Here is an 8,628-nt window from a genome sequence, read left to right as displayed (position 1 = left end):
CTGGGACAGTGGGAGTCCGTCTTGCTCCCGAGATCAAGCTGGCGAGAAGTCTTAAAATAAGGCTTTCATTATCCGCTCGCTGTCGGGAAGTTTAAAGACATCCCGGGCAAAACCGGGAGCAGCCCTCGGGCAAGATTAGCTGAACCCGTCAGTCAGTGGGAAGCCACTGACCACGCAGGGAGAGAGGTGCCTTCATGGGACTTCATGCTCTCTTTTTAATCTCCCTAAGATAGCAGCCGCCATCTGGGCCAAGGTGTAATAATAGGAATTATTATTATTATCATAATCACCGCGGTTGTTATTACTGCGACTTCGATGGAGGGTGTCGGGGCCTTGCCCGGGCCCTGGGCACTGGGAGAAGCCCAGCCTGGGCCGGCCTGCAAGGACCGGACAGTGGATTCATCCCCGCTCTTCCGCTTGCTCTCTGAAGGGCCTCCTCTTTTTTTTTTTTTTTTTTTTTTATTTTCTTTTTCTTTCTTTTTTTTTTTTTAAATCGGCGTTCTAATGGGAGCAGGAGGCAGAGGAATATGCAAGGCTTATAATAAGCCACCTGCTGCGTCGCGCCTAACTAATGTTACGCTTTATTTCATTATTACTGTCGCGGCGGTAACAGAATCGGTCCTTGCATCACAAATTCCCCACCTAGCAGGACAGCCGGGAGAGGGGGACCCCACCACGCCGGCGGGGAAGCGGTGGCTGGTGGCCGTTCAGCGAAAGCCAGTGACCGACGCTCACTTCCCGCTCACGGAGCCTGTACCGCGCCGTGAGGTCGGGCTCAGCCCGCAGCTTTGGGGCCCATAGCTCATTGAGTGCCTTCATTGCCCTCTCTCCCCTCAACGGCCCCTTTCCCTATCTATTTGCATGCAGGCTCGAAGCTATATCAACAGCAGTAATAGCCTCATAGGTTAGATCACTATTTGTTAGCATAGCTGTTCCAAGGCATTTCAGATATTTGGACTCAGTCTGTTCAATGTAGCTTCAACCTATTGACTTGCCAGACGAGGCGTTCATGTGGACCCAGTTGCTAAAACGATGAAAACAGACTTTAGCTCTAAACTGTGCTGCTCTCCCATCTGACGGATGTTAATACACAAACGAAATCCATTTGGATGTTTTGTGTTACCAGAAGGCTGCGCTGACGTTCAAATGATCTAAATCTTAGCATCTGGAAGCCTGTATAAGCATCTTTTTGGAACAGGTTTCAAGACATTTCGTTCAACCAAAGCTGAGGAAGGATCAAAATGGGACATCAAGCAACTGACAATGGTTTCCAGTCTAAATGAAACTGGCTGCTTCATTTGAAAGTACACAAATGAAAAAATGCCTTTCCATTTATTGCAACCCCTCCGGGTAACCCCACACCCTCCCACTGAAGGTCCATCTCGGAACTGCTGTGTACTATGTGGATGTCCCCAAGGCCACCTCCTGCGAGTCTCCTCTTGCCAAGCGCTCGGCGGGGGTGGGGAGAGGGGACCAGCTCCATCTCAGAGGCTTGGGCTTCGGTCAGGATTTTCAGAGCTCAGCAATTCATCGACGCTACGATAGGACGTATTATCTGAGTGCCATTCAATCTTAATGAAGATCCATGGGAGAAGTCGGGCGAGACAATAAATACAATAGTCCGGATATCAATAATTTTAGCAGGAAATAAAGGCGGACTTTCGTCTTAATGAAACAAAGACGAAGGAGCTCTTGGCAGGGTTGCCTCTACTGTATCGGAGTGCTCAGTACCTCCTGGGTGCTCATGAATATCTGTAGTGCGCTTTACACTTCATATTACGTTTGCAAACAGAATTCTTTTGTCTTTCAAAGGCTTTTACAAACTCGGACACCAAACAGATCGATGTTCAATCAAATACAAAGGATTTAAATTATTCAGAAACCCAAGCGATTCTGTTGGCAACCTTTTCTTCTCACATCCCCCATCTCAGTGCCAGGGATTTAATCCGGTAGCGCGTGTGTCAGGGAACCACCTCGGGCCCTGCCCCAAGGCGGCAGGATCCCCTCCCGGGGCCGGGGGTCAGGCGGCCGCGACCGGAGACCCGCGGCGGAACCGCCGGGCTCAGTCCAGCCCGGCGGCGGCTTCCCCGGGCTCCTTTCGGGAGAGCTCCGGAGCCGGGCCCGGATGCCGCGCTGGTGCTCAGGCATCCCGCAGCTCATTGTACAAAGGCGTTGGATCATTCCCCGGAGCAGCCGGAGGGGCTGGGCTCATCCCAGAGGGCGGATTTCCCCGGTATGCGGCGGGAGCGCTGCCGCGCCCCGGGCACCCGCCTCTGCCGGTGAGGAGCAACACCCGGCTTGAGCGGTGCTCACAGCACCGCAACGCAGCACCGCAACACAGCGTCCTGCCCCCTGCCTCCCCTCCCTCCCAACAGCCGAAACGCCCGGGAGTACCGCAATCACCAACAATTCTCGGTGCATTCAAAAGTAATGTTAAACTAAAACCATGGGATTTTAGCCATCGAGTATGCTCACCCTCTTAGTTTCTTTTAAAGTGAAATTAATCGTATTATGGGATTGTAATCGGTTATTTGTAGCGCAAAAGAAAGGAAAAGGGGGATCGATACTGCGGTGTCTAAAACACACATACACATATGGTTCAGTTTGTGTTTTATTACAATTAAAATGCCTTCACTGGGAGCCAGGATCAGGTACAGCAAATGCCAGTGTTCCAGCAGTGGAAACCACAAAGAGCTGATGGACTTCGGTTTCGCAGCCGCTCTCGCAGAATGAAATACTTTAATACTCATACATTAAAAGAAAGGAAAAAAAAAAAGTGGAAGCGCTTCTTTTTGGACTGGTATTTCAAGTTACTCACTCATATGGACACTGCAGAAGAAATAAAACAAGTCGTTATGGCATTACTCAGTCATCAGTATGGAAAAGCCCAACCCTGCTTATGGTTAACAAGAATTGTTACTGATATATAAATCATTTGATCTATTGTGCCCTCCAGACTAAAAGGAAAATAATGGCAACCCCAAGCAAATGGTCCTAATTAGCGTCCAAGAAACCACTTCCTAAATGTATCCTTCCAACTCATTCCAATTTGACTGTCCAGAACAATCTTTTGTTCTTAAACTTCTTTATTTTGTGTGTAACTGCAAAAATGCTCTGCATACCGGAGCTTCGAAAATAGCTCATCTGGGAGCACAGGACAGCACCAGGAGCAGAAGGGAGAACGAGATGATCTCACTGTCTCAGTGCCGCCTGTAAATATGTCCTGATGATATGAAACTTTATTTCCCCAAGGCCTTGCCTCCTGACAAGTCTCTTTAGCGTAGTGCCAACGGGGCCTTCATAAAAAATGTCTCCGACAGCAGCACAGACTTCGAAAGGAAAAGTTAAAATCTGACCCAGAGCCTCTCCATTCATATTCGAACTGTCTATCACAGGCTTTCACCTACTCTTTCCATCGCTTTAAACTCTGATCTTTAAGTTAAATACACCGCGGTTATACTCGTATATACCACACCTGATGTGATACCGGCGTGAAGATTCAGGCACCAGCCAGGAGAGCAACAAGAGCTTGGCGAGTGGGTTATTGTGGCCTTGATCTTGCTTCCACTGAAAGCAACAAATCCTCCACTGTTTGCTCCCCCGGGAGGCCTGTTTCTTGGATGTACAAGACAAAACCTGTTATTTCTCATTAGCAGGGCTGCCAGATACTAATGCTTCATGAAAATCACCTACCCTTCCACCGAATCCCTCATCTTCTGTCACTTCTTTATCCCACTACAAAACATAATTACTAAAGTTTTAAACACAGTTCTGAAAAACCGAACTACCTTGGAGACAAACCCCATCTTGGTCCTATCATCTCGGTTTCTTTTAAAAAAGGAAAGCTTGCTAGAAACAGACTTTCTGGCATGCTGGTTCTCTTCCTAGACATGACAGACTTGCCAAAGGGAACAGAACTTCTATGAAACGACAGTCAATTAAATAACTCCTGTGCAATGCTCTTTATGCTATTTCCAAGAGATAATGCTAATGGGAAATGCTGCAACATTTTATTTTAACTTTAAGAAAATCCATCAACGACCTTCGCTGGATTTAAACTGTCCTTAACTCATTTAAAGTCTCGGTAAAACACATAAAATGGGTTGCCAACTCTTACTAGCCCAGCATAAATGATTTTACAAAGTCACGGAGACAGCATAGGAGCTGACGCGGACAGGCAAGGCTTCATACTCACACGTTTGCATGCAGAGCATAGCATGTACCTCTGTGCCGGTGGCACCTCCAGAGCACACGACAGAACCGGGGCTGGATCCGCAGAGCTCGGCCAGCCTGGGCGCAGCGACCACCGGCCTCAGCTCTGAGCAGTCTTCAGCTCTTTGAGGTTTCAAATTGCAAGCGAGTTTGATATTATCCTCTTAGAACTGCTTACATGAAACAGGCTTGCTTGGTGATTCATGATTAAATGCGTTTATAAAGAAGTTATATTCTGTTACTCACTTAGCAAATAAATGGATGGGCACAAGTTACAGAATTGAGTGAGGCGTACCCACAGCTAGCGTTGTAACACTGCTACAGCTTCAGTGTTCCCCGTCCGCTCCCTCAACGACACGGATCGCAGTGCCTAAATTACTCGGAGCCTGCGGTGCGGCGGGACGGAGCAGCCCGGCTGTCAGCCCGGCCGAGTGGGAGAGCATCGAACATTTGCACTCCTTTGATTCTGGACTTTTTTTTTTTTTTTCTCCCCACGATTTCTTCTTCCCCTTCCAAGTTTCATCTCCTTTACTTTTACTTGTAAAACATTTCAGGCAGTTATCAGAAAGCCTTAGACATAGCTTACTGCTTTGCAGAGCTCCTTGATCAAAAGCAACCTTTATCCCTCCAACCTTCACCTTGCAAGGCGCCCCGCTATTGCAATTCCGGGGCTACCGACTCCTCCGCTGCCGGACATCCCGGAGAGGGGGGGTTGCAGGGCCGGGCCGGGCCGGAGGAGCGGACTCACTTATCACATCTGCACGCCGCTACCGAGCGATTATCAGGTCATTTCTTCCGTAATGCAAACCATGCGCTCACTTATTGCGAATGATGCGTTTCGTAACGGAGGTCAGCGGGCTGAAGGCAGCCGGGGATCTCCGCTTCTCCTTCGACGGGAGCTCCGTGGGGCTCCCCGGGCGGCGTGGCCGGGAAGCGCCGGTGGGACCCGCGGCCCCGCGTCTGCCCCAGTGGTGACAGCACTACCGGCGCTTCTCGACCACGCTGCCCCGGTTGCTCCCGCGGAGAGAAGCGGCGAAAGTAGCGAAGCCTCATCCCCGACCTGTCTGTGGCTTCTTTGTGAGGGACCGGTGTCCGTGTGTAGGTATCTGGGTGCTTTTGGCAATGGGAGCATGTAGCGTAGCTTGTGCTCCCTCGGGATGCTGAATGCCGCTCATCTGCTGGAGCCTCCGCTAGTAAAGACTCCCTAGACGGGGTCTGGCAGAAATAAGTGTCAGTGCAAACATAATTTGTGTCTTTTTGCCTATGTATTTTGATACCACTTTAAATTATATAGTTACAGAATTTCCCTACACCTACCTCCTTAATCTGTTTCTTCTATGAGTCCAATGCTGATTTTCAGCACAACCTCAGGTTGCGCATTGTGTTGCTCTTACCTTTCAGACCTGTTTCTCAAGCCTTCAGCCTCTGTCCCTTTCCCAACCATAGTGCCTGTGGCAAAGCATTTCTGGTTTCTCTGCCTCAGGCTGCTTGGTCTCTACCCTACTGGCTCAGTTTCGCCACAGCCAGGTTATTTCCAAAGGCCCATAGCATGAACTGAGAAGCTCAGGCGCCTTTGGGGAGTTGTAGCCTTTCTGCTGGGCTGTTTCACTCGAGCCCTTGTCCCCAAACGTTTTGCTCGGTCTTTTCTAGTTGCCCACATGGATTTTGTCCTTTTTCTCAAGTTATGGCCTCAAGGTGACTGAGCTCCCTTTCTGGTTCCTCTCCCATTGCCCATTCCAGGGTAGTGATCACCTCTTTACTCCTTTGTTTTTCTGCCTTCCCAAACGTGACGGTTCTCAGGGAACACAGCTGCTCATCAGATGTTCCTTTATTCCTCCTCCATGCTGAGTGTCAGTTCCTTGCCTCAGTTGAAGTCTTCCCTCTGTTCTCTCCTGCTGAAGTCCAACCCTTGCTGGTTCTGTGCGTACATCAGACACTTTCCTCTCCCACAAGCTCTAAGGCCAGCAGGGACTTCAGACAGCACTGAGGAAAAGGCCTCTTGTTACCAGTTCAAGACCTGACAGCCTGGGAAGACTCCACAACAGTCCAGAAGACAAACTGCAGATAAAGTCATGCTTTACCCTGAATCTGAACATTTCTACTGAAATGCAATCGTCAGTGAATTTAGCTGCATGTATTCAGCAGGCATAGCAAGATATATGGGTGCATGCAAAGTGTGGTCTGTTACAGTTTATGACTTGGTCAAATTAGGATACATTTTCACTTATTTGGCAAAAGCCATGTTCCCAACACCCAAAGCTGCCAGCACGCTATCTCCCTGCCAAATACATTGCTGCTCCAGAGCAGGGGACACTAGCGTTGCTTTAAGTTATTTGAACTACTAATGTGAACACAGCAAAATATTATTTCATAGCTTTATCTACTTACAAAAAAAAAAAAAAAAAAGAAAAAAAAAGCTATATCTTTCTTGGCTAAATTTTTGCAAAATATTTACCCTAAAGCAAAGAGGAGTCTGGAAAATAGGAGCTTAATTAAAAAAAAAAAAAAAAAAGGTTCAGTTCTAAGGAGCTGAAAACTAGGGAGATGTAGGGCAGCTTTACAGATAGCGAGATAATGGCTCCACCTATGAAGTTACAAAAAGCATATTGTTTAGCAGCAGTGAATAGCTCTAAATAATTCTTTTTAGGACTGAGTAACTGTATCAAATTGATTTCAATAATTTAATTTTATTTATAAAGTCATGTAATGTTCTGTGTGGTGCTTTGCAGGATCTAAAAATGTGTGCAAACATTGTGCCTGATCTGGAAACTTATTTTCTTTCCTAGGACTGTCTTTATTTATTTGATGTGTGGATCATCGGTCTAGTTCATAATTCACATAAATGCTCCTTCCACCAGAGGTCACATTCCATAAAATTATTTCCTTATCACTGACCTCTAGAAAAATAATCAAGGAAATCAGCAGCCAAACCAATGATACAATCTTAGTTCACCTGACATTTACATCTTCATTTATAAATGATGGTGCAGGTTCCCTTGTACCATCACCGATTTTGGCTGTACGTACACAGTGACCTCACTGATGTAAATCCTGATGTACCACAATGGAAGGAGTGACCTGGCTCAACGATATCGTAGCCCTACAGCAATCCTTTGGAAATCCTGCACTAACGTCAGCCCACACGTCTCATTCTTAACAACATAGAGACATGGACCCTTGACTAACTTAAAATCTATACCTTATATGCCACACTATTGGACTTTTTTGGAAAAAAAAGTATTCAGGATAAGTAATTCAGCTGAGTTTGGATGATGATGAGAAGATTGAGAAGGCATCTGGTACAGGGAGTGTCAATGGAGTGTTGAATGACAACTGCTTATTTTGTCCTTACAGATTGCGTTGGTGGATTATGCAGTTTAGGAGTTCTGACCATAACAACAAATAATGATTTAAGACAATCTGTGTATACTGAAATGTCAAAGACTGAAGGTATGTTGGTTTCCCAGCTGAGTAGCCTATTTTATAGGAGGGTGAGTTATATATTTCAGTTAACTGAATGCAATAAAACTAGACTCATTTTTGCAGATGTTGATCCCAGTTCCATAATCCTCACAGGATTCAATTTCAGTAGCAGTTTGACATATTCTCATTTTTCAATGAAAAAACATTTTTTTTTTTTATAAAAGCAAGGAGACAGTTTTATTCACTTATTCCAAACCACCAAACCTCTACTTCATGAGAGAGTAAAAAAGAATTGATAGGTGAGGTCTTTGCTGGTCCCTTTGGCCAGAAATGTGTGCAGGTGTGAGCAAATTGCTTATTTCAGAGAATAACTGCTGACTATGTTCTTGAGACACAGAGCAGGCTTCGACTGAGCAGTGCTGACTTTCCTCCTTACAGACAGGAGGCCCCAAACACGTGAAGGCAGAATGTCCTGTTCCTTTTGCTGCTCCTTCCTAAAAATCGTGCGGAGGACAGTGCTTCAATAAAAAGGATAATAAACCAGGGTCAGTGATTGAGTTCAAGGTGGAGTGTCACAATAAGAATCTGAACTCTCTATTACAGCTGAAAGATGCTGAAATTTATTCTTACGTGGAGGTGTCTTCCGTCTGGTTTGTGAGACTGCACATGATGAGATATTGCTTAGGGCATTGAAGGGGGCCCATACAAAAGGTCATATTAGCTGTTGTATGTCTGGAGACTATTAGATGGTCAACTTTCTGTTGCAGCCTACTGAGTCCTCCAAGATGATAGGAGGCTGTGTGGAATTAAGACTTCAAAAATGTTGAGCCCTCTTAGTTCTGTTGCAGCATGCGCTGCCTTTACAGCACATTTTGGAGCTGCAGGGTTGAGTGTTGCCTGTGAAGAGGAGTGTGCTCTGCATAGTCTCTATTAGGGTATGTTCATGGAAATACACTTGGTACCTCCGTACACAACCCAGAAAACTGGCATTTC

General features: G+C 46.5%; 1 long non-coding RNA gene across 1 annotated transcript; it reads right to left on the bottom strand.

Annotated features, from left to right (window-relative positions):
* Positions 1 to 2,389: 2,389 nt before the first annotated feature.
* On the bottom strand, positions 2,390 to 5,735 carry LOC139828296 (uncharacterized). Its single transcript, XR_011739751.1, has 3 exons — positions 5,530 to 5,735; positions 3,476 to 5,427; positions 2,390 to 2,829 (listed from the first exon to the last, which is right to left on the bottom strand). It is a non-coding gene; the product is annotated as an uncharacterized lncRNA (long non-coding RNA).
* Between the last annotated feature and the right edge of the window lie 2,893 nt (positions 5,736 to 8,628).

This window comes from Patagioenas fasciata, chromosome 6 (assembly GCF_037038585.1).
Source record: "Patagioenas fasciata isolate bPatFas1 chromosome 6, bPatFas1.hap1, whole genome shotgun sequence".
NCBI classification, from domain to species: domain Eukaryota; kingdom Metazoa; phylum Chordata; class Aves; order Columbiformes; family Columbidae; genus Patagioenas; species Patagioenas fasciata.
Note: the sequence above shows the minus strand (reverse complement) of the source record. Positions and strands in the feature narration are given on the sequence as shown.